The sequence below is a fragment of the Hyperoodon ampullatus genome (assembly GCF_949752795.1).
Source record: "Hyperoodon ampullatus genome assembly, chromosome: 18".
Classification (NCBI taxonomy): domain Eukaryota; kingdom Metazoa; phylum Chordata; class Mammalia; order Artiodactyla; family Ziphiidae; genus Hyperoodon; species Hyperoodon ampullatus.
Genome location: NC_136931.1, coordinates 16,379,155 through 16,403,902, shown reverse-complemented (window position 1 = coordinate 16,403,902; position 24,748 = coordinate 16,379,155).

Here is a 24,748-nt window from a genome sequence, read left to right as displayed (position 1 = left end):
ATCAAAGAAATATTAAATTAAATGTATTTTGTTGCGGTCTAATTCTTTTAAAATTGGTAATCCATGTGTGGTATAGATGATAATTCCCTATTAATCCAATATTTTATTCGACCAGAGCAATCTTTGAGTCATCCATTTTCCAACCACAAGGAAGAGTTGATGCTAGTTTTAAATGTCGTTGAGCATACATCAGTTGTGTCTCTATTGTACGTCGCTCAAGGAATTTACATAAGCGCAGCTGAATATCCATTGTTTTCTTGCTCTGTGATAAAAGTTCATTTTTAAAGCCTCAAATTGTGATTTGTCAAAGTCCATTTGCCAGTTCTCTAACAATTTCAGCCAAATTGTAAATTGTATAACTGTCTGCATCATTTGCATACGTAATCATGTTAGAGTGATGGTATAATCTAGGCACATCATTTATGAGAAGAGGGAACAATAGCAGGGAGCTTCCAATTCTTGGGATACTCAGAGTAATTTATTACATGGCTGATGTTTTCTTTCTAATTTCCACCAAATGATCTCTTTTAGAATGATGAGCACTAAGGATGGCTGTCCCTTGTGTATTATCTTTACTGCTTTCCTAATCTTGAATTGAGAGCTAAGATGAGCACCATGTTACACATCTGCTTCATTCACACACACACACACACACACACACACACACACGAGTCATTTCAGTCCAAACAATATCAGAAGAGTTCAATGTTCAGTGAAACATCCTCCTGAAATGGTGCCCCTGTGTTAAATTAATTTGATCTCTGGATCTAGTTATTGAGTATTCTTTTCTGTGCATTGACAATTTACCAATTGCTTGCTTCCTATTTTTAATCAGTCTTGCAGATAATTTACCAGCCAACTAAATTGTTTTACTGGCCTATCACACTTCTCTACCTGACAGAGAGCAAAAGTAAATACAATCAGTCTCGTGTTGCACCATCGGAAATTTATGATGACCCCAGGCAAGTAGCTTTCTGCAAGACTAATTTATGTATAGTCACATCTGTCACTATGGCACTTGGACACATCTTAGGCTTTTTTATTAGTTATTCCTGGTAACAACCCTGTGAGATCACAAGGTGGGTCAGATATACCCTTTCTCGAAAGGCCTCTGAAATTTCATTAGACACCTACATTTTGGGACTCAGCCCTCAAGTCAGGAGTATGGTCCAGACCATTGATCAGGGTCACCTCGAGTCCTAGGACTCAGAATCTCTACCAGGCCCAAATCCATTACTCCATTTATTAATTTCTTCCCCCACAATAAATGCAGAGAGGAAATCACTTTCCTGTGGTCATAAAACAATTTAGTAGGAGGAGGATTAAGCTCCCTTGTAAGTTAATGATTCACACAGAATCAAACCTGGATTCTTATTCTGACTCAGCCATTTATTTATTTTTTAAATAGAAATTGGTTCAAAGTATTTTTTAAAATTTATTTTATTTATTTATTTTTGGCTGCGTTGGGTCTTGGTTGCTGTGCACGGGCTTTCTCTAGTTGCGGCGAGTGGGGGCTACTCTTCGTTGCAGGGCGCGGGCTTCTCATCGCTGTGGCTTCTCTTATTGCAGAGCACGGGCTCTAGGCGCACGGGCTTCAGTAGTTGTGGCTCACAGGCTCTAGAGCGCAGGCTCAGTAGTTGTGGCTCACGGGCTTTGTTGCTTCGCGGCATGTGGGATCTTCCCGCACCAGGGCTCGAACCTGTGTCCCCGGCATTGGCAGGCGGATTCTTAACCACTGCACCACCAGGGAAGTCCTCATCCATTTATTAATGGTGTGACTTTGGAGTTGCCTACCATCTCTTGAAACACTGTCATCTTTCTGAAAGTGAGGGAAATGATGCTTATCCTTCGGGGGTTGTTGTTAGTGTTGAAGTAGAAACAGGTCCCTGTCTAAGTGTTTTCTGGGACTAGGTATTTATACTCCTTCCTGTGATTAATCCATACCACAGCCTTGCCAGGGGTGGAGGGTGTCTCTGTATAGAACTCCTAGTACAGGATCTACACTCATTATTATGATGATGCTATGTGGTAACTCATTATTATTAGGATACTATACAGTAGAGAACATCACCACGGTTGTCTTTCTCTCCTGCTGTTTATTTACTGTAAACATCTTGGAATTCAGAAAGGAATCTTTTCCATTCAAGTTGCAAAATTACAGTTTAACAGAATTTGAAATAGTTTTGGCTTAAAATACTCGTGTGGGCAGAGAGCAATTGATGAATCTCTCTGCTGACTCTCAGGACAATCCATATAATCTCAGCTTCCATAGACAAGCCTGAAGCTCGCCAGATCCAACTCTCTCCCTAGTTACAGATGCACAGCTGTCACTGCTTCCAGCAGGGGTCACGCTCACGTACCATGGAGCATTATTGAGTGGCGGTTTTATACACATAAGGCTCTTAGAATAGCACGTGTCCTATAGTAAGTGCTCAGTAAGTGTTAGCTAGTATTGTTGATATAAGTATTACCCTGCTCCCATCCCACCCGACTAGTTATGTCTGCTGGATCAGCTTTCTTAATGTCCAAAGCTAGAAAGATTCTCTGGTCCAGTATGAGATTTGTTTGAATGGCTTTCATATTTTTATGGCCTAGTGATACTACTTAACTTTCCATAAATGTTGATGGAACAGAAACAAATGTGCACACCCTGTGGACAAGGCATCTTGAGGGATACAAAAATGAAGAAGCTTTGAATCCTCACCTCGAAGACCTTATACTCTGTTGAAGGAGAGGGTGGGGCCTGTTCATTAGGGAAGTCAAACGGGGGAATTTTTTAACATTATGTATGTGTGTAAGTGCAGCAGGATGGGAGGGATTAAGGGTTCAGTTATCCTTCTTTCCTTCCAACCGTCTCTCCGCCCTTCCCACCAAGCACCAGGCACTAACTGATAGGACCGCCAAGTCAGTGGACGCATGATCTCAGCTGTCACGGTCATTCCACAGAAGAGATACAGGTGTAGGCCAATGGCTATTGGAGAGTGGAGTAAATGCTCATAAAGTAGGCTCTAGGAGGCGCCAGAGGAGCCCAGAGGAGAGTCTTCTGAACTGGAACGAGAGATCAGGGAAAGCTTTCAGGAAGAGGTGATGCTTGAGGCAAATTTTGAACAATAGTTTGAGGAGGTCAAGAAGAGGACAGAAAAGAAGAAAGAAAAAGAGAAAGAAGCGAGGTCAAGACACTGAAGCAAGAAAAGGGCTGGAGCTTTATGGCGCCCCAGGCAGTTCAGAACATGCAGGCGGGCTGGGAACGAAAACAGAGTAAGGTAGGCAGGATGGTTAGGTCTTTAAACGGGGCAGGAGGGGAGCAAAGGAGGCAACGATTCCAGACAGAAGGACCAGCATAATCACAAGCACAGAGGTGCAAAAAGGGAGTTACGTGAAAGAAGGCCAACAGGTGGCATAGCTGGAAGAGAGGTGAGTCTGGAAAGGTAAAATGGGGCAAAGCCCACCTTCCTCCTGTGGAATTCCTGTCTGGCTCCCTCAGCACCATCTGGCTGGCCCAGTTCTCAGTGGTACAGTATAGTCATTCTGATTCCAGCAGCCCTAACATCCTCCCCTGCCGTACCAATGGTCTTATGACTTTGATTTTGATTCTGGGCCAACTTGGCCATATGGCTGGGCTGCCTTAGTACAGAAACTCTTTGAGCCATTTGCCCTGAGTAATGTTTATATTTTCTTCAGATCTCTCTTCCATGTGGCTTTTGACTGGCCTCCCATTTCAGCCAACAGCATCAGAAAAAGATGGTTAGGAAATAAATGCCTAAGAGATAGTTGGTTCAAAATGAAAGCATTCTTTTTTTTAAATTTATTTATTTATTTGGCCTCACCAAGTCTTAGTTGCGGCACTCGGGATCTTCGTTGCAGATGCCGGATCTTTTTTAGTTGAGGCATGCATGCGGGATCTAGTTCCCTGACCAGGGATCGAACCTGGACCCACTGCATTGGGAGTGCAGAGTCTTAAGCACTGTGCCACCAGGGAAGTCCCTGAAGGCATTCTTTTAACAGTACTCATTCTAGAGAATTTCAAGGGCTCAGAAATATTGGGTCTGGCCCACATTTGGGCCACGTCTATGAATTCTAACACGGTTTGCGTTCTTACACATCATCCTGAGGTAAGGAGTGAGTGATGGGCTACAGCAGCCATAGAATGAATAATAGTGAGCTTAAATCTTTGCATTTAAATATATATTTTTTCAAAGATGATCATGTGAACCACAGAAAAAGAAGGCTCTTCCCATTGATTTATGTTCTTGGTGTTTTCTTGGAATTTTGTCAATCTTCAGAGAACAGCCTGATCATTTTTAGATCGCATTAAATTCCTCAGAAGTACTGGCATGCCATAAGCGCCTTTCACTTTTTTAAATATATATAGTAAGCATTAATAACTGTCAGAACTTTTTTCTAATAAATTTAGCCCCCAAAATGCCTAGTTTGCACCTAGCTCTTTGTTTGCTTTTGTAGGTGTCAATGAAACACAGTACATTTAAGGAGATTTTGTATAATTCAGTACTCCCTAAAACAAAATAAAGCAAAAATAGCAAATCTTCCTCTTTCTTATGATTTTTAAGGGTTTTTTTTTACACTTTTCTCTTACTCTAGAATAGTCTTTCTCAGACCAAGGCAGTTTGCAGGGTCAAGTCTAAGATGTTTTAGCAACATTTTCTCCTCAAATGGACAAAATCATTAAACCCCTTTGAATTCAGTGAACCTGCCTACATGTTCCTATTTCAGAACAAAAGGAAATCCATTTGAAGTATGCAGATTGTTCCTAGACAAAATTGCCCTAATTAATAAGGCTCTTTAGGTTGAAACTAACTGGAACCAAACTCACATTAGCTCAAGTAAAAATAGGAATGTATTACTTCATATGCCAAAATGCCTGGGGTAGGTGGCTTCAGGATCAGCCGGACTCACCAGTTAAAACAGTAATATCGATCTCACTTCCCTTCTCTCCCTGCTCCCACACCCACCTAGGTTCTGTTTGCCTCATTTCCAGGGGGACTGTTTGCATGTGGTAGTCCCTGGCAGCTCCAGGTTCACATCTACCAACATTACCACTCCAAGGGGACAGAGCCTCTCACTGCCAAAGGCTTCAGCAAAGTCCTGGATTGGGTTCTCATTGTCTCAGCTTGGGTCCATCATTGTGGACAGTGGTATGGTATCCAACTGCCAGGCTTGGGTCAACCTCGAACCTGGGGTTGGGTCAGCCCTACCCAAACCAAATGGACTGAGAGCAGAGTAAGGTACCTCCCGCTGCAAAGAAATTTAGAGTACATGTTCCAACAGAAAGGGAAGAGAGCAAACAACAACCATTGTCCGTTACAATTGCCTCAGTAAATTCTAGTGTACTGGAAAATCAGGTGGTACAGTCGAGTGAAGGACATAAAGCCAAAAATTAACAATAATAATGTAAGTAGCAATAGACAATTAAAAAGTAAAATATGTCATCAAGTATTGGGTTTTTTTTAATCTTTAAATGCCAAATAGCTCCTTTGATTGGAGTATTTTCACCGACTTCAAAAAATTAAACTATAATTGACCCAGTTGATTCCTAAGCTCACTTTAAGCTAAAAAAAAAAAAAAAATTCTATAATTCTATGTATTGGTTAGGTTGATTAGTTCATTGTTTTGGAACAATCTAGAAATGGCTTTCGGGTCACATAGCTAGGTAAACTACATGATACTGTGTAAATGGTCTGACACTTATCAGGTTTTTTCAGACGATGGCTTCCCTACAAGACCAGTCTAAGATACACTCCTTCAGGGGATGTTTTTTTTTTGTTTTTTGGTTTTCTTTTCTGTACGCGGGCCCCTCACTGTTGTGACCTCTCCCGTTGCGGAGCACAGGCTCCGGACGCGCAGGCTCAGCGGCCATGGCTCACGAGCCCAGCCGCTCTGCGGCATGTGGGATCTTCCTGGACCGGGGCACGAACCCATGTCCCCTGCATCAGCAGGCAGACTCTCAACCACTGCGCCACCAGGGAAGCCCCAGGGGATGTTTTTATTTAATATCACTTTGTAAAAGAAACGAAGAGAGAATTCAACGCTATATTTGGGTGAAAATATATCACACCATTTTTTGTATGATTATTTAATAATATTAAATTTTTCCTTGAAATTTATAATCACATTCTCACCATAACTCTAAATATATGAAGTAGAAATTCATGAAGGAATTTTACAGGTAAAATAAAAAGTATTCCCTAGAAATATGTAATAAAATAGCTGATTAAATTTTAATTATAAACTTTTAAAAAGCCAAATAATAAAGTCCAAATGTGAGACTAGAAATTCTACCAATTTGATTTGATTTATTACTATGAGCCTAAGTTCTACCTGTCTGGAAAAAAAAACAATTTTTTTTTGGTTTATTTCTCTCTTTTTAACACTGGTGTGTTTTACTCAAACAAAACCTCTCACAAAGTTATTTATTATTCTATTCTATTTTTTCCATCATGCACACATGTCCTTTCATTTCCATCTCCTCCATGTGGAACATTGATTACAATAAAAGGCAAACATCTGTTTCACAAATTGACAAGAGCAGTGATCCTTCTTTTTTAAAAATCATAATAGATACACATTTATCAGCTTTAGGGTTATTTCATAGACCTTTTTTTTCTTTTAACTAAGTACTGCCAATCTACAAAACACTCTTTACCTCATTTCTGAAATAAAATTTGCATAGAATTCAGCAGCACATCAAGAATGTGACAACATTCACTTTGGAGTTAGCATTGTTCACGCGCTCATTGTGCATCTGAACTCTTGTGAAGCTACCTTTTCATCCACCAAGGCCTCCCAAAGGTACTTGTTTTAGCGATGCGTTTCACCAATTTTTCCTCATTCCAGAAAAGACAGTAGCCGACTGTCTCTCTCTAGTGGAGTCGGTGATCTTACCTTGAGGTGTTAAGAATTGCTAAGGGCCATAAGGACTTGTGTAAATTACAGCCATGCAGAGAGGCATTGAAAAATCAATAAGTAATGAAATAGTACTGGAGTGAAGTAGCCAAGAGAGCAATGGGTGGGAAACTCCCAAGGACACAGTTTCATTTTGTCAAAAGGTAAAAGAAGATGTTCTGATGTGTATCTATAAAACAGGCTTCCTTGGAAACAAGAGGCTATTGGCATAGATGGCAAGAGGGTCACTCCAACACATCACTAAATGCAGTGGACTGTGGACTTCTTGGTACAAAGGTTTTATTTTAGACAACCATGCATTTTATTATTGCAGTTAAGCAATAAATATGGCGTTTTCTTCATCATTTTGTGTGTCTGCCCCACCACAATTTTTCTGTCCCCTGGATACCCACGTGTACCCCATTTCCTGCATTCTATAACGGACCATCCATATTGCCTCCACAAAACATCCTCATCCTTTCTGACTGCACGTTAGCAATGTTTCTCAAGAATGTGATGGTGTGTTTGAATCTGAACATCAGTTCCCAAGGATTCCCACCCATTCACAGATGACTCTGGATACATACGGCCTGGAGGCTGGAGCTCTGTAGTCTAAGGAACATTCATATGGTTAAGAGTCCCTGAGCTGATAATTAAACCCGCTGCTTCTTTTTCTTTCTTTCTTTTTAAATTTGAAATGAAATCAGGTTGATATTTTTGATATTGATGATTTGTTTTGAGGTGGTAGAACTGATTTTTATAAAAAAGATATTGTGGCATATTTGAGTATCACAAAGAAGTACATAGGGGGAGGGATCCAATGCAGTCAACTTTGCTTGGGAGAACGTGTTTCCCGCCTGCTGACAGATGAAGGTCCCTTTTATCTCTGCCCTTTCCAAGGTGATAATGCCCCTTGCTCCTTACATATCCATCTGGTATATAAATGAAGCTATCTGTAGAGAAAGATGAGCCAGGCACCAACTGAATCCCAAGGTCTAGATCAAGAAAAAGGGAACCATGAAGATGTTACCCAAGAACTGATTGAAATGACAGGATTACATTTGCTTTGTGTGTGTGTGTGTTTATGTAGCTTCTGTCCTTTGTTTATCAATAGAACAATGAAAACTGGTCCTCAAGCTCTATTTTGGGTCAGCTGGTGTCACTCTAGCTATGGGAGTTGAAACTTAAAAAAAAAAAAGATACCCGCCTGGAAGAGAAAAAAATAGCCATGAGTGTTTGTACAATTAAAAGACTTGTAGTCTTGGTGAATTGTGACTCGAGTCTTAAAACACCAAATAAAATATTCTACTTATCTCCTTTCCCTTTACCGACACCCAAGTACACTTGGAACACTGACAAGCAGAATCTTTTATATCTGATGAAACAGGGCAGTAACCATCGAGTGAAAAGTATTGAGATGTGAACCAACCGCCAGCCTATTCCCAGACCATTTATGATATGTCGGGTATGTTTCCTGATAACTAATGAGCTAATTTTTTTAATATAAATGTCAGTTATACAGCATTATAATTCAACATGTGTGTATACCCCGTAGTGGTGATCACCGTAAGTCTAGTTACCATCCGTCATGATCGATCCCTTTCACCCTTTACCCACCCGTCCCCTGAACTAGTTTTAATTATTATTTTTTATTCTCAGGCTGTGTCTACCTATTATTATGTAGCATGGGAAATGAAAACATATATCACATTTAATAGAAATCTGTACAAATCAGGTCCAGAGAAACACTTTCTGATAAATAATAAGGAAGCAGTGTAGGTAGCTTGGGTTGTTTGACTTTCCTCTTCTCCTTACATGAACATACATGCTTCATGCTCCTTACATGCTTTCTTTGTACCCATAATATTCTGCCATGTCTGGATGAGAGTACCAAGGTGAAAAATCCAACAGACAACAGACAAGTACTTGTGCCACTCGCCACACCCAGCTTGCTTGTCTGCCCACTGCGTGCTGTACTCCTAGTAAATCCCTGCTGGTCATGCTCCACCCCGTGAACAGAGCAATACCCACCTCCTCCAACAATTCATCCGTTGATGCCATTATCCACTGTTTATGACACTGCAACCACAGTAATGAATTGATATGTCTTGATCTTTGAAATGCCTAGACAGGAGGCCACACATTCTAAGAAAAAACAATGTCAAGAGAACTCTATTCGGCAGGGGTTGGAAATGGATACTGTGCAGGAAAATACATTAAAGTTGAAGAGGGTTTTGTTTAACATGGTGGTTTTAAAGACGTAAACAATTATGATGGGCAATAACTCCTTCAATCGGAAGATTATGGAGAAGCCCCACATAGGCCAGGGTGCTGGTATGATTCCAAGTGGTGCTACCATGATGAAACACTAGGGGTCACCATATTAATACCAGTGTCCAGGCTCCATTGCTCTCCAGAGAGCCTACCATCCAGGAGCTCTTGGCTCCCTGTTTATTCAAGGAATGTTGCTCAGTGCCTACCGTTCATGACGTGTGACCCTTTGCAGTTATTTCAAGCACCACTGAAACAATGGGGTAGAGTCCTCTCTAAGCTTCTTTCTGGTGAATGACATTTTTTAAGGGCCACCTAAGTGTATCAATCCATTATTTGGGGCTAGAGATAGTTATAAGGGGTGTGTAGGCCAATTAACCAAATATAGAACATTTTCATTCAATAGCTACACAGTATGCCAATTCAAATGTTCTGCTTAATCCTGAGTCTCTCAAACCATGTCAATACTTTTTTACTTGCCAGGATTGATATTCTGTTGAGTGTTGACTAAAACACTAATCTCTCTCTTCCTTTGTTTCTCATCTCTTTATGTTTGCAATCCCCAATTCAGAAACTATTCTCCAAAGAAGAAATTTAAGCAGTTGTCTATAATCTACAGATATGTTATCACCAGGCTGTACCAAGTCCCTAGAATCAGAATGGGAAACTGCTGACCCAGATCCATAGGAGGCCCCAACCTCATAGTGATATGACTCTACTTACTCCTATTTTAGTCCTAAGGTTAGTGCTACCCGCCCCACCATCATAAGTAGGAAACTCTAGTTATCTCATTTGGAGTAGAGCTTCTGAAGGCTAGGTTGCAAGCAGTTGATGATCTATGAGCAGCATTTAAACCACATACACGCAAACATATACATACACACAAAAAAATCAGTATTGCAAGGGAAACAGATGGCAATTGATAATAATGGTAAATTCATAGCCTGGATAAAGTGCATATCTAAGTCAAAATTAATTTCAAAGCTTCTGGGTTTTGGGCTTCCTTGGTGGCGCAGTGGTTGAGAGTCCGCCTGCTGATGCAGGGGACATGGGTTCGTGCCCCGGTCCGGGAGGATCCCGCATGCCGCAGAGCGGCTGGGCCCGTGAGCCATGGCCGCTGGGCCTGTGCGTCAGGAGCCTGTGCTCTGCAGCGGGAGAGGCCACAACAGTGAGAGGCCCCGCGTACCGCAAAAAAAAAAAAAAAAAAAAAAAGCTTCTGGGTTTTTTACGTGTTCTCTTTGTTTCTCTTTATTTATTGAGTATCTAATATGCAGAGGCATGTGTCTGGCAATGGGGGAGATAGAAAGATATACATGTGCAAAGAAGGTAACTAGTGGTTCCTATGGCTTTCTCTTCCCTACCGCCACCATTTGTGCAACTGTCTTACCCAAATACATCCCTTCTTCATCCACCATTTCCCTCCCACCCTGTTCAGTCATGGTCTCGTATTTTCTTCTGCATTTCCTATTATTCTGGACTGTTACTTTCACCCATCCTTCTTCTCTGTCTCTAGCCCATTTCACTGTACATATTTGTGGAGAAACTGAAATATATTTTGCAGTTTGCATTTCTCTTCCTTATCAGGCCTTTCTTTCTCTAAGAAAGAAAAATATTGATATTACTTTTGTTTTTGTGTGTAGCTTTCAGTCAGTTTTTTTCTGTGGGTCATCATGCCTTGATAGTGAAAACAGAGGATTCCCCCTTTTCCTCCCCTAGAGCAACCATGGTTTAGTGGGAAAGTGATTTAAGATATTTCTATGCAGCAAAATTAATTTTGTAAAGCCAATGGTACAGAAGTAGAGAAATAAATCAAAACCATGCCAAGGGTGGTGTTTTTTAAGAAGGTATTTGGGGAGACTTGAAATATGCTTGTGTTGAATCTGAAAATTAAACTCTTGTGGGTCCAACCCTTAATTCCTACCAAATTACAATGGAGCCGTCCAGGGTATAATCATATCGAAGGACGTGTTTGCTATTATTTGTTTTTTAATTTAAGTTCTTCCAAACTCTAACCTATAAACACCATATGTAAGAGAGTTCTTTATCTCACTTGAAATAAGGAAACTTTCATTGTTAACTAAGAGGGTCGCAACTTTGACGTTCCGTTTCTCCAGAACTGGAAATTCTTAACACAGTGACCCTTGGCTCTTTGCAGCTGCCAAAGGGTGGGAAAGAAGGAGAGAGAGAATTTCTCCAAGGCTCTCTCAGAGCAGTGCGGGCTTGGACAAAAATTGCAATGGCATACGTCAAAAGCATACTGCTCAAGAAAGAGATTGTGTAAAGTCTAGCTCCAGTTCAGTTATATCATACATTTTATTTTCTTTTTGGTTCTCTGGTTGATGTTACCCATAATTTAATTTTTGAATCAGATAAACATCCTCACTGCATACAAAGCTATACTTGGATAATTCTGATGACCTCATAAACAAGAAGGCAGTAAAACAGAAGTTTCTAACCAAGGGTCTGTGGACCCCAGTAATTCTGTGGTTTAGTTGTGTTGAAATCCTCTGAAAAACATATGTGAAATTTGGGACTCATATTAACTTTCCTGCGGAGGGAGTCCACAACATTTATCATTTCCTCAAACAAGTCATGTGCCCTCCGATCCCAACAGCTGAAGAACCCACTGGGCTTGAGTGTCTTCTCTGAGTGAGGTCTTCCGTGACTGAGTCAGGAATCTCCTGGTCAGGCTTCATCACTGCATGGACTAGAAAATTTCAATTAATGATAATACCGTTAATATTTACTGAGTGTTTTCCACGTCCCAGAGCACTGGTGTGAGCACATTATGCGTAGTCTTTCACCTTATCAGGTGGAAACTACTCTTATCTCCATTTTATAGCTGAGAATGCCGAAACACAGACAGGTAGGCAGCTTGCCCATGGACACAAGTTGGGAAAGCGGCAGAGTTAAGCCAGAGCCCGGGTCTGGCCCTGTAGTCCCTGGGCTTAACCAATGCTTAGCCACTCTGCATGCTGCCTCCTGACTGAGCGGTCCTCCCAGACAGGGGCTGTCCCTTTCAAAACAAAACAGAACTGAGAGTCTAAGGAAATATGAGCACTAAGAAGTGAGGAAATAAACTTCAACTTCCCTCATCCTACTCCAGGTTCCCAGGATACTAGCAATTCAGGGCAAGGCTAGCAAAATGCCAGGGCACTAGCTTGGTGCTGGAGAGGGCTCCGAGGGCAGCAGGCAGGTCTACGGGCCCAAGGAGTCAATTAGTCATCCACCTTCAGGGCCCTTAGCACCTCCCATTTGAAGACCACTTTCCAGTTGACAATCCATAGCCGCATCTCTCCCCTCCCCACTCCTCTGCCAGGAAGACAGGTGGAGATCATTTCACAGACTAGAAGACTGAGGTCCAGAGCGGTCACGGCCTAAGCTACAGCAGAGCTGTGTCTAGGGCCCAGGTCTCCAGACCCTCAGTCCAGTTCTCTTTCCGTTGCTCTTTGTTGCCTGGCCCATAGGTATCCCTTGGCATCTTCAACAGAACAGCCAAACAGGCAAGAATCCGCATGCACTCAACCCCACTCCAGTGGGAGCCTTTTTATTTGTGGCCGCAGAGTAAGCCCTACCCTGACCCAAGGCAACCATGTTACTTTCACTATCTCATTTAATCCTGAAAACAACCCAGTGAGGTGGCTATTATTTCCTCAGTTTCACAGACAGGGAAACTGAGATATAGTAGCACAGCTTGCCAATTACAAAACCCAGACTTCATACCCAGGCATGTCCAATTCCCCAGTGTTTGCTTTTCACCGCTGGGCCATGCCACCATCCAGGGAGACAGGAAAGGGCAGAGGAATAGGAAATGAACAGCCCCATTTGCATGATGAGCAAGGCGTTTTACCCATTCCGAGGACTGCACAAACGGAAATCTGTTTCAAACACTAGCACCTGAGGTTAAAATTAAAGAGGACAATTACGAGTGATTAGTCACTGGAGTGGGGCTCCATGGGCATCTTCAAAAATAGGATCAGCTCTCACCCACTTGGACCTGGCACAGAGGAACCGTCGGAGAAGTCCTTCCTAGGCCTGTGATTCTGTGATTAACTCCTTTAAAGGAGTCAGACTGCTGAAGCTCATTAGAAACAATGGCCCCGTTTCTCAGGGGCTGTGGAGTCAAGCGGGTCCTGAGGAAATTTCTTTGGCACCCAGGGATCATGAAATTAACACCAGAGCCGCTGGCACCAGATCACTCTCCTCTGTTGAGACCTCAGGAAGGGAACGGTCACTCAACCTTTTTGTCCTGAAAACCCAGGAAGCCCAGACGGCGGGTGGTTTGGGTTTCAGCACCTCTGAATGCATCATTTCAAACAGCCGCTCTTCCTAAATTTTCATTCATTCCGAGTTCCCAGGAGAAGCATCCTGAATGAACAGAGGGGCCGGGAGAGCTTTGAAAGGCTGGTGGGAGAAGGTGATTGGGAAGGACTCCGAGCCGGATAGAAGGCAACAAGTGAGGCTCACGTGCCGGTGCCAGGGCGGAAGGGGCCCTTCTGTCTCTGATCCCTGAAACAGGCCACCTGAACAGGGACCTTCGGGAGTTTTGCACAGACCCCCGGCATGGACAGCCGGCCAGCGCCACCGAGCTGCCGCCAGCAGCGCTTCCAAAGGGGGAGGGTAGAAGGCTGTGTCTTTAATGTGCTCAGTGGGTGAAATTCCTCTTTGTGGAACCTTCCCTCAGTTTCCACCATTATGTCTACTGAAGACTGTTTTCACAGCCCAGAGGAGAATTGGCCCCCCTGCAAGCCAGAGAGGCTGTAAGCCTCCCCTCCAAAGGTGGCTGGGATCCCTGGGGCAGCCCAGAGGGAGAACCAGCCCCAGGCCCCAGAGAATTGGGGTTTCTCCTCCATCAGCAAGAGAAATGTGTATCTCAAGGGTTCTCGCTGAAAGAACTGTGGGTTGGGGGAAGCCAGAGAAAGGTCTGACTTATGGCCACTGTAAAAGACAAGACGAGAAAGTGAAAAAAAAAAGAAAAGAAAAGAAAAGAAACAAGTAGGGTGGAGGAGTGTAGGGGAGGGTTGGGGGTTTCTTCTGCCACAGTTTCTCTTTCAGAGATCTGAAATCGGCAAGTGTTAAGTCAAAGCTTTCTCCAAATGACTTGATGAGGGTTTTTTGTTGGGTTGCTGCACTCCCGGGACTCATTGGGATGGCAGGATAAAAATTAATTAGAGGCTGTTTGGAGGGGGCTTTGCAAGACAGCCTGAGGCTACACTTCAGTCTGGTTGTTAGAAGCAATATCATCACCACCTCCTCCCCCAGAGAAGAGACCTGCGCTGGGGCGGCCGGGGGGAGCCACGGAACATTCAACACAGACATCAGAGCCAAGACTTCCTCCCAGAGAGATTACTTACCACAAGCCAGTGGATCTACCTGCTGACAACCTCAGAAATGTGTCTCGTTTCATTTTCAGATTTTTAAGAGGGGTTACATCTGAAGCTCACAGAATCCTGATGAAACGCTTGGTGGAAGAAGAGGTACTTGCCTCTTGCATGCCTCTGAATGTGACCTCTAGGCTGGGTAGAGCTACCAGGCAGGCACAAGGCAGGCAAGATCCTCTCCAGGATTTGCTTCCTTCTTGTAGGGGGTGGCACACCAAAGAGGAGGACTCTAGGAGTGGGCACGTTTCTGCATGACCAAGGCTGACCCATGATTATTTCAAATTCAGATCGTTTACAAGAAAAATAATGCAAGCCCTCTTCACTCTTCTGTTCTTTCTCTTTCTCCCTTCCCTTCCTCTGCCCTGTGGTCCTCACGCCTCCTCTCTTCTCTCACCCATACGTAATCCTCCTCTACCTGAAGTACTGGTTCAGTGAGTGACCTTGAGGTCGGAATAATTGGGAACTGGCTCCTTAATTCTGGATAAAATAGTTCAAAGCATGATATTAGTCCCAGCATTTTGTCAGTCACAAGTAGCTTTTCCAGCTGTATATTTCACCCTGAAATGGAAAATGCAAAGGGAGTGAAAGCCTGGGTTTCCTTCTTAAGAGCACTTTTAGCCATCATGAAAGATCCTGTGCACTTCATATATATTTATCTCCATATCACTGTAAAAATGTTAGCTAGTTGGTCCTTATAACATTTCCTGTGATGCAGCAATAATTAAGATCCCTGTCTTATGGATGGAAAAACTGAGATTGCTCCTATTTCCCATGTCCAGAAACAGGCAATCTGTGTGTGAGCGCGAAGAAAATGTGGAACCTCCGAGGGCCCTCCCCTCTCTGTAGACTTAGCTGTGTCTGTTTTATTGCCTATAATTGCTTCCTTGCATCATGGTGAGGATGGGGGTAGGGTAAACCAATGGGAACAATTACCAAAAGAAAAATAGCAAGTTTCCCTCCAAACCAGCCACTTCCAAAATGAATTCACCAGCTGCGTCGTAATATGAAGTCACACTACCGCACAACATTTCAGCAGCTTCCCGCTTTGAAAGATATCAATACATTCTTTTTAAGATGAGTCTTGTTCCCTTGACCTTAGACAAAGAGTGATCATGGCACTCACCACATCTTCAGAAGACACAAGAAGACTTCTTCCTAGGAAGGCTTACCATCAAACCTGAGCACTTGGCTTATTTCAGAGGGGTGTGAGGCAGTGGTGAGCCAAGCTAACACCGCTTCTGTGCTCTGATTTGCTTACACATAACCAGAGAGACAAGACACAGTCCCCAGTGCACAGAGATGATAGCGGCTGGTTAATGAGCTCAGGGGGGAGCCTAAGACCACCCCTTGCCCACCTGCTCTCTGCCAAAGGGAGGTGAAAGGAACTACTTGAGGGCTGCTCTCAGAATCCAGGTCCAAACTAAAGTCAAGGTCAAGGGGTATGGCTACATAAAGCCAAATCCTCTCCACTAAGTGCTTTCAAAACTAACCAGTCTGCCCGAAAATCAATCTACTGCTTTATAAGCAGCCAGCATATTTAGAACTGTGGAAATTAAAGATGGAAAAGACCTATTAAGCCTTCTAGATCATTCCCTAGGGCCCAGTGCAGGCTCATTCCCTGTAGTACATTTGTTAGAGCTGTGTCAGGCCTAATTTCAAGTGTCTCAAGCAATGAACATAAAGGAGACAGAGACAGTGGTGTCTGCCCATACCCGTGAACAATGATCATGGGATTAGAGTTCTCCGTGCTGCTCACTGGCCTTTGGCATGCCTGGAAAGGGTTTGGATTCCCCAGGGCTTGGCCCAGAAGACACCAGCAGCTTCTAGAAAGTGGAGACATTTAGAGAACTCCTCACTTCTTTCTGTGTAAGCAGAGTAACACCCTGCCTTTCGGAAGTATCAAGGCACCAGGCTCTCTGTAAATAAATTGCCATAAGGTGAGAAGAGAGAGTCCAGGTGTACCAGGACTCATTTTAAAATGAAATAAACCCTACCCCCAAGGAATCCAAGCTTCTCTCTTACAAATTTTATTCTGGGTCGGTCACGGGTTCACTGAACCGCATTTCCAACCAGTGGTGAAATGGAGGAAACATTTTCAGAGATTCCAGGGCTTTATTCTAGAACATTCAGGACCCAGTGATAGGAAAATAAGAACAGATGGCTCACAATAGCACAGTCAAGGTTTTTCTGAGAAATCATTTCTCTTTTTATCTCTGTTCCCAGCTAGAGAGGAAGCAGGTCACATTCACAATTTCAGGTGGAAGACTCTTTAAATGAGGGTAAACAGAAGCCAAAGCTAATAGAATCCAGAGAACAAAGGGATCGGAATCGAATGCAAGCCGTGTTCTTTCTACTGCACTGTTTTGAAACGATGGAGAAAGTCCCTTTAGATATTCACATCAAAAATTCCAAATGCGTGCATTGTAAAGCCCAACTCTGTTACAGGACACGAGCAAAGGGAGTCATTCACGGGTCCAGTGCAAAAACGGTGTGACAAGGACTTCCCTGGTGACGCAGTGGTTAAGAATCCGCCTGTCAATGCAGGGGACACGGGTTCGAGCCCTGGTCCAGGAAGATCCCACATGCCGCGGAGCAACTAAGCCCATGTGCCACAACCACTGAGCCCTCGTGCCACAACTACTGAGCCCGTGTGCCACAACTACTGAAGCCCACACGCCTAGAGCCCGTGCTCCACAACAAGAGAAGCCACCGCGTGAGAAGCCCACGTACCACAATGAAGAGCCCCCGCTCGCCGCAACTAGAGAAAGCCCGCGTGCAGCAACGAAGACCCAACGCAGCCAAAAATAAATCAATGAAATAAATAAATATTAAAAAAAAAACAACGGTGTGACAGCTCATCGACCCCAAAGATCTTGAAAACGGGACCACATTACATTTCCTGGAATAGGAGTTTCCTCCAAAGAGACTCTCTAACCCCATACCTGTTCTCAAGGATTAGGCCCATTTTCTTTCCCGGATACTTGAAGCAAAACTGAACTTTTCAAAGCCTGAAGTTTGACGCTCGGCCCAGCAGCAAATTCACTTGCCATCCCCCCACCCACTTCTTCCCCGTAGCCCTGTTCTCTTCCACTTTAAAGCATTATCTCATCTCAGCATTGCCGCTTTTTTTAAGTTCAATGTCAATAGCTAGTTAGGAGAGGGCAGGAGGGTCAGGGTTTAGGACTCCAAACTGTCCTTGACGTTTCTCTGTAGACGGATCTGCTGTTTGCATCAGCCCCATAAAAAAAATAAAAAAAATAAAAATCCCTCTTTACTATCGGAGAAAAGATCAGAACAGGAAAATGTCAGTTTGAGAGCTGACAGAATTCTGATAAGAATGAACTGGAAATGAGAGAAAGAAAGGAAGAAATGCTGTCACTCCGAGTTTTTAATTTAATGTTTTTAGACAAATATGTTTCCCACTGAGTGTGTATGTTTCTTTCACACACGAGTCTTCCGTCCCTCCACCTCTTTTCCAAACGCTCTTCTTGAGAGAAAGGCTGTCTATTTTGACTTGATTTGATTTGATTTTTACGGTCTTTCCACAACCTTTCAAAGATCTGGAAGGGTCAACCCTCCTGGCCTGAGAGCTGTGAGCACATTCACTCCACAGCATTTCTTCTAAGCCCTGGAATCGTTTCCACTTTCAGAAGTATCTATACATATTTTTAGAGTTAGGGAGATAATTTAAATTCTCAGGCTTAATTGAACCGACAGAATGGAGAATGGAGCGCTCCAGATGGAAACACTTTCAGAGTGTGACGACCTCTGAGTTCAAATTTAATACCTACATAATAAAGGCTTGAAGATAATATAATGGGCATTGTTTCTGTTGCCTTATTTTTTTTTCACTTGTGTAGCAACTTTCCTATTAGAGGAAATGGCTGGTGTTTATAAATACAGGCTACACGAAACATCAAGAAATGACCCCCATTAAAAGATATATTTTTCATGAAGAAAAGGCCAAGTCTTTGATGAATAAAATACTCAGTAAGAGTTAAGTGTTCTTCTGAATGGAAAAAAGAACAACAACAACTTTTTCTGGAAACTAGGCAGTTGCCCAGTTCACCAACAAAGCATTTATTGAGCACCTACTCTATGCCTGGCACTCTACCAGGCATTTTATATCATCTCACTTAGATATTATTATCTACATTTTTCAGCTGAGAAGAATGAGGTGAAGAGAGGTGGGTTTGCCCAAGATGGCAGAGAAATGGCGTGACAGACCCAAGGTGCACACCTGGTGGGGCTGCTAAGCATCCTCTGTGTACAGGCCGTGTCCAGCATTTAGTGACTTTTGTCCTGCATCTTTATGCATGGTGCCTTAAATGTCCTGTATTCAGCTACGTTTTTTGTGTGTGTGTGTGTGGTACGCGGGCCTCTCACTGTTGTGGCCTCTCCCGTTGCAGAGCACAGGCTCCAGATGCGCAGGCTCAGCGGCCATAGCTCACGGGCCTAGCCGCTCCGCGGCATGTGGGATCTTCCCGGACCGGGGCACGAACCCGTGTCCCCTGCATCGGCAGGTGGATTCTCAACCACTGCGCCACCAGGGAAGCCCTCAGCTACATTTAATAAGTTACAAAAGCTTGTTACAGCTACTTTTCAAATTTAACTAAGTGTTCTGTATTTTTATTTGCTAAATCTGGCACCCCTGACATCTGTATCTCAAAATCCCAAATCTAGAGGTTTGCCCCATCTTCTAAACGAATGAAACAAGTTTTTCTGGACACTCGCTGCAATGAGCAATGTACACACTAGGCCTGATCTATCGTGGTTAGGAGTGTGCGCTCTGCAGTTGTTGAGACTTGGGTCTCATCCTTGCTCCACCACTTGCAAGCTGTGTGGCCTTGGACCTCCCTGCGCTTCAGACTGCCTAGCTGTAAAATGAGGACAAGAGTAGTACCTACTTCATAGGGTTGTATGGAGATTTAGGAAGAGAATGCATGTAATAAAATAACCCGTTTTCTGGCACACAGTAAGTGTTCAAGAAATATTAGCTATTACCTGTATCTTCAAAATTATTCTACTATGGCTCTTCTAAAGCGCAGCTCTGCTCAAGCATCCCTTCGCCTTAAAATATCAATTCTCGTGCTCACTTCGGCAGCACGTATACTAAAATTGGAACGATACAGAGAAGATTAGCATGGCCCCTGCTACTTGAAGCAAGGATGACACCCAGATTCGTAAAGCGTTCCATATTTTTGCAGCTGCATAGCACAGGGAGATCAGCTCCGTGCTTTGTGACCACCCAGAGGGGTGGGATAGGGAGGGTGGGAGGGAGGCTCAAGAGGGAGGGGATATGGGGATATATGTATATGTATAGCTGATTTGCTTTGTTATACAGCAGAAACTAACACACCATTGTAAAGCAAAAGATGTTACAAAAAAAAGAAAATCAATTCTCTACAAGAAACAATGCAGGGCTTCCCAGGTGGCGCAGTGGTTGAGAGTCCGCCTGCCGATGCAGGGGACACGGGTTCGTGCCCCGGTCCGGGAAGATCCCACATGCCGCGGAGTGGCTGGGCCCGTGAGCCATGGCTGCTGAGCCTGCGCGTCCGGAGCCTGTGCTCCGCAACGGGAGAGGCCACAACAGTGAGAGGCCCACATACCGCAAAAAAAAAAAAAAAAAAAAAAAAAAGAAACAATGCAGATGCCTTATCTTTGTATGTAATGTCTGACCCCACCAAACTATCCCCTGCCACCACACATATGAGACAGTCAGTCAATGACTGTCAGTATAACCTGCTGAATACAACTCTGAATGTGACTAAGGAAACAATTATGTTTTCAGATTTAAGTGTGACTTCTTTTTCTGCCAAATAGGATTAAGTGATATCGGGTCCTTGGGCTTCTTTGTCCTTATAGGTGGATTTCACTTTTTAATTAAAGATGCCATGTAACTTAGGGTGTTCTGGGATCCTCTGCACAAGAACACCACACTGGAGTAGGCAGAATGCTAGAGAAAGTGTCAGTGGGAAGATTTTTGTGGGGTAAAAGTTAAGGTTTTGGGCTTCCCTGGTGGCGCAGTGGTTGAGAGTCCGCCTGCCGATGCAGGGGACACGGGTTCGTGCCCCGGTCTGGGAGGATCCCACATGCCGCGGAGCGGCTTGGCCCATGAGCCATGGCCATTGAGCCTGCGTGTCCGGAGCCTGTGCTCCGCAACGGGAGAGGCCACAACAGTGAGAGGCCCACATACCGCAAAAAAAAAAAAAAAAAAAAAAAAAAAGTTAAGGTTTTGTCTGTCCACCACCCTCGAGGCTCACACCCCTTCCTCTGACCAAGCTCCCCTCCTGGCTTCAAAGCAGCCAGGCCATAAACACTACGGAGGGATTTTACTGGCTCATCCTCAACTTGCTATTTTATTGTCTGGCATTTCCGCTACCTTCTCTGGGAGTTGACAAAAATATCTTCCATAAAACGGTGTTTGGTTTTGCAGGCTTGGATTCACGTTGTCTATGGGGGCTTCCTCTGTAGCTACATTGTCTTCTCTAGCCCTTGCCATGCTGTCTCCTGGTCACCCTGTGTTCTTGGGAGGCGTCAACCACTGTCTGGACGCTTCTATCCCTGACCTGGGAGACATTGAGAAGCACCAGGCCCTGACGGCACCCCCATGCACGGGGCAAACCCTAGAACCCCAGGACGGGGATCAGGCGGGAGGTGAAGTCAGAAGGGAGAGTGGGAAACAACCCCAAAGAGACAACATTCCCCCTGTGAGAGAAAAGAAGTGGTAGGCCAAAGGCTTGCCTTAGTAAAAACCAAGGATACAAAGCAGGCCTCTTTATAGACACATGACCTGCATCCCTGAGGCCCTGCTCTTTACGGATTCATGCACTGGCATAAGTTCTAAATTGCTGCCAGTTTCACAACTGTTTTTAATTTAAAGGCCTCCAGGCCATGATATTCCAGGGCAAAGAGAGATTTTTCTTCAAGCCGAGCAGGAGAACGAGATCAGAGCGCCCCCATGGCTTGCGACAGCCGACTTCACCTCCTCAGCTTGGGAAATCGTTATTAATTTCTCCCCATCTCCAAAACGTACTTCCATTTGGAGATAAGCGAACACACTGGAAACCATTCAGAGGAGGCTCCAAGGGGCAGAGCCGTCAAGCGCAGCGGCTATAAACATAACTTCCTTTTCAAGGAAAATAAAAGGACGGCTCCGAGTTTTCCAGAAGTTAAGACAGTGTGTGATGTCTGAGCTGTAACACCAACCATCTCTGGAGGCCGGTGGAAAGAGAAGGGCTCAGTGACACCCCAGGAATAGAGTTCACGCGGACAGGGAATGCTTGACAGATCCCTTCAGGGAGGAAAACAACGAAGGGGCGCTCACCTCACTTTACAGTAACCCAGCTGGGAAAGAACAAGAGAGTAATTATCCAGGCGTTTCATTAGCCACCACTGCCTTTTAAAAGGCAAAGTATGAACTCCTAAATGCTGTAGTTGGGTTCTTCTTTACCTCCTCTTCCTCCCCGCTCCAAGGAAAAGGCCAGAAGAACCAGGGCCGTGTCCAGTGTGTTCTGTACCTTCCTGTCATTTGGGAAAAGGCACTCCCTCTGGAGCGACAGTTAGGAAAAGGTGGCCACACTGGGTAGACAAAAGCCCGTGGACTGCATGCCTGAAGGACCAGCTTTTCCTGTGTATGGAGATAAAGTTACCTGCCCTTCCATCTGGACACCGCCCTGTGTCCGGGCACTCTGCGAGGCAGCTTGGCAGATAGAACGTCAGCTGCTTTCAGCCCCCAGTTGTCCCCTCAGCCAGGCACGTTTACAAAACCCACAGAACACCCAACCATGCATGGTGGCCCTCATAGGAATTATGCCTCCAACACACTCCTGTGACATATTGACCTCGTATAGATGATCACCTCCCTCCTCCCAATCATCAAAGCCTATTTATCCCAGAGCAGTTTTGCCCAATTCCCTTTGAGTGATAATTGCATATTCACAGCCAAGGGCACAAAAGGAAAGAAATGGAACTTGGGTTAGAAGGGCAGAATTTCACCCCGACACTGCTCGTAGATAATGGAGCCAGTGGTGATTTCAGCAGCCCCCTGAGGGCTTCCCCATCCATCAGGTGGAAACCTGTGCTGCCCCCATCAGAACAGAGGGGTTTGGGGTGACAGTCTCACTCCCACAGGAAGAGCTGGCATAAAGAGATGGCTCTGAAAACGAAACTGCAACCTCGCTTTAGGCCCTCCTTGCACAAATTGCTCCAGACATTCCCACAGGCACTTCTCTCACTAAAGAAGATCCCCATATATAGAAGCAGGATGACATTGACCATGCAATGCACCTGGGGAGACAGGATGGCAGACCAGAGCTCTTGTTGCCCTGGCAACACCAATATGAATATGCCCAAAAGGGTGGACGAGGTGGGTTGGCAGAAAAATTTTATTGGCTGGGACTTCTCTGGTGGTCCAGTGGTTAAGACTCCACGCTCCCAATGCAGGGGGCCCGGGTTCCATCCCTGGTCAGGGAACTAGAACCCGCATGCCGCAACTAAGACCTGGTGCAGCCAAATAAATAAATAAATGTTAAAAAAAAAAAAAAGCTTATTAGCAACAGTTGCCACCCCTTATCTCCCTGTGGGAGTGGGCTTCATGCCCACTCATGTCTCCTATGTCCTCCCTTCAGCGTCTGTGGCCTCATGACCTCCGCTGGCAGGCAGGGCACAGAGACCAGGTGATCTGGATCCTTCTAGTGAGTCTAGACCAGACTTGAGAGTAAAAGCAAAAAAAAAAAAAAAAAAAAGAATGAAATAAGAGGATCCCTTGTGAATGGATCTGAGTCCTGAATCTCTTCCCAAAGTGGCTTTAAATTTTCCCTACAAATATTTGGATCTGTGCATAGCAAGTCTGATTTCATGGAGCAACTTGCTCTCTCGATGACCCCTGGGTCCAAGAGTTGGCTGGAGACAGAAACGACTGGCCAAAGCCTGGATGGATTCAGCTGAGCTCAGTCCCTGAAGGCTTTGTTCTTCAATCTGTTTATACAGTTTCCCGTAGGAGTATATAATTTTAATCAGTAAATATCTCCCTTGATTTATCACCTTCTATTGACACAGTGGTAATTCAAGCAGTGGAACTAAAACTGGGCCTGCTGTGTGTTTTTTCCCCTTATTGTGCCCGGCCTCTGTTTGATTTTTCTCCATCCTCTTAGGTAATTGGTCCGCCTCTGACACTCTCTGTATGACCGGCTGCAGTCAGGGGTCAGTGGGTTCCCCCTTCCAAAGAGCAGAATATTGTAACCAATCAAGATGCAACCCCATCTCAAGTTTGCAAAAACCAGAGCAGACAAACCACAGACTAATAGGACCCAGTGGATTTCATTTTTAAAGTAGAAATTCAAGATGCTTATAAAGAACACTGTTATCCTCTCTAGGCCCAGAGACAGTTTGGAGACTTAATCTGCTGATTTAGTATCTCTGAGTTGAACAGGGAGATCCTCTATCCCAAACCTTCTGGAGCTGCCAATTTCTACATTAGTGGATTGATCTCTCTGTAAACACGGGGTTGGAAAAGGCCTGGTATTCAGTTCTACTTTTTATTAATTCATTTATTTATTTAGTATTTATACTAGTAAATTGGTAAAAAAAAAAAAATTCCTTGAGCCCACTGTATTTTGATTTCAATATCACATTTGACCAAAAATGATCTCCTTGATAGCCAAGATAAAGAAATGAGGCCTTGCTAGTCATAGAGCTGGGTGGATTCAAAGCTGGCTTGATATGCTCCAGGGTTCTGGACTAAGCTACTGGTGTTCGTAGGTGGACTAGAACTAAAAGGAAAGGCTTGATGTTTGGAGGACAGGGTCTAGATTCCCAAAAGATCTCAATAAACTGAAATAATGGGCTGAAAGTTCAAAGGCCAAAATCAATGGAACGTTCTGAGCTTTGGTTCCCAAAATCAAATGCCAACGCACTGAGCAAGGGCAATCTGTGTTTAAGTGTAAGTTTTGTGAGACTTTGTTAGAAGTTTAGGGGTCCACAAACTCAGTAGATGCTAACTGTGTGATCCATGGTTGCCAAAGTACTAATGAAAGCTTAGGTTGTGTTGGTAGGAATATGGTTTCCTCCAATCATCATCTCACTAGACTTGACTTTCATTGAAGTTTTTCATCTTTTTATCCCCTATAGTAACTAGAACAGTGTCTCCTATCACAGAAGCTTATTTAAATGTCACCTGGATAGATGGATGGATG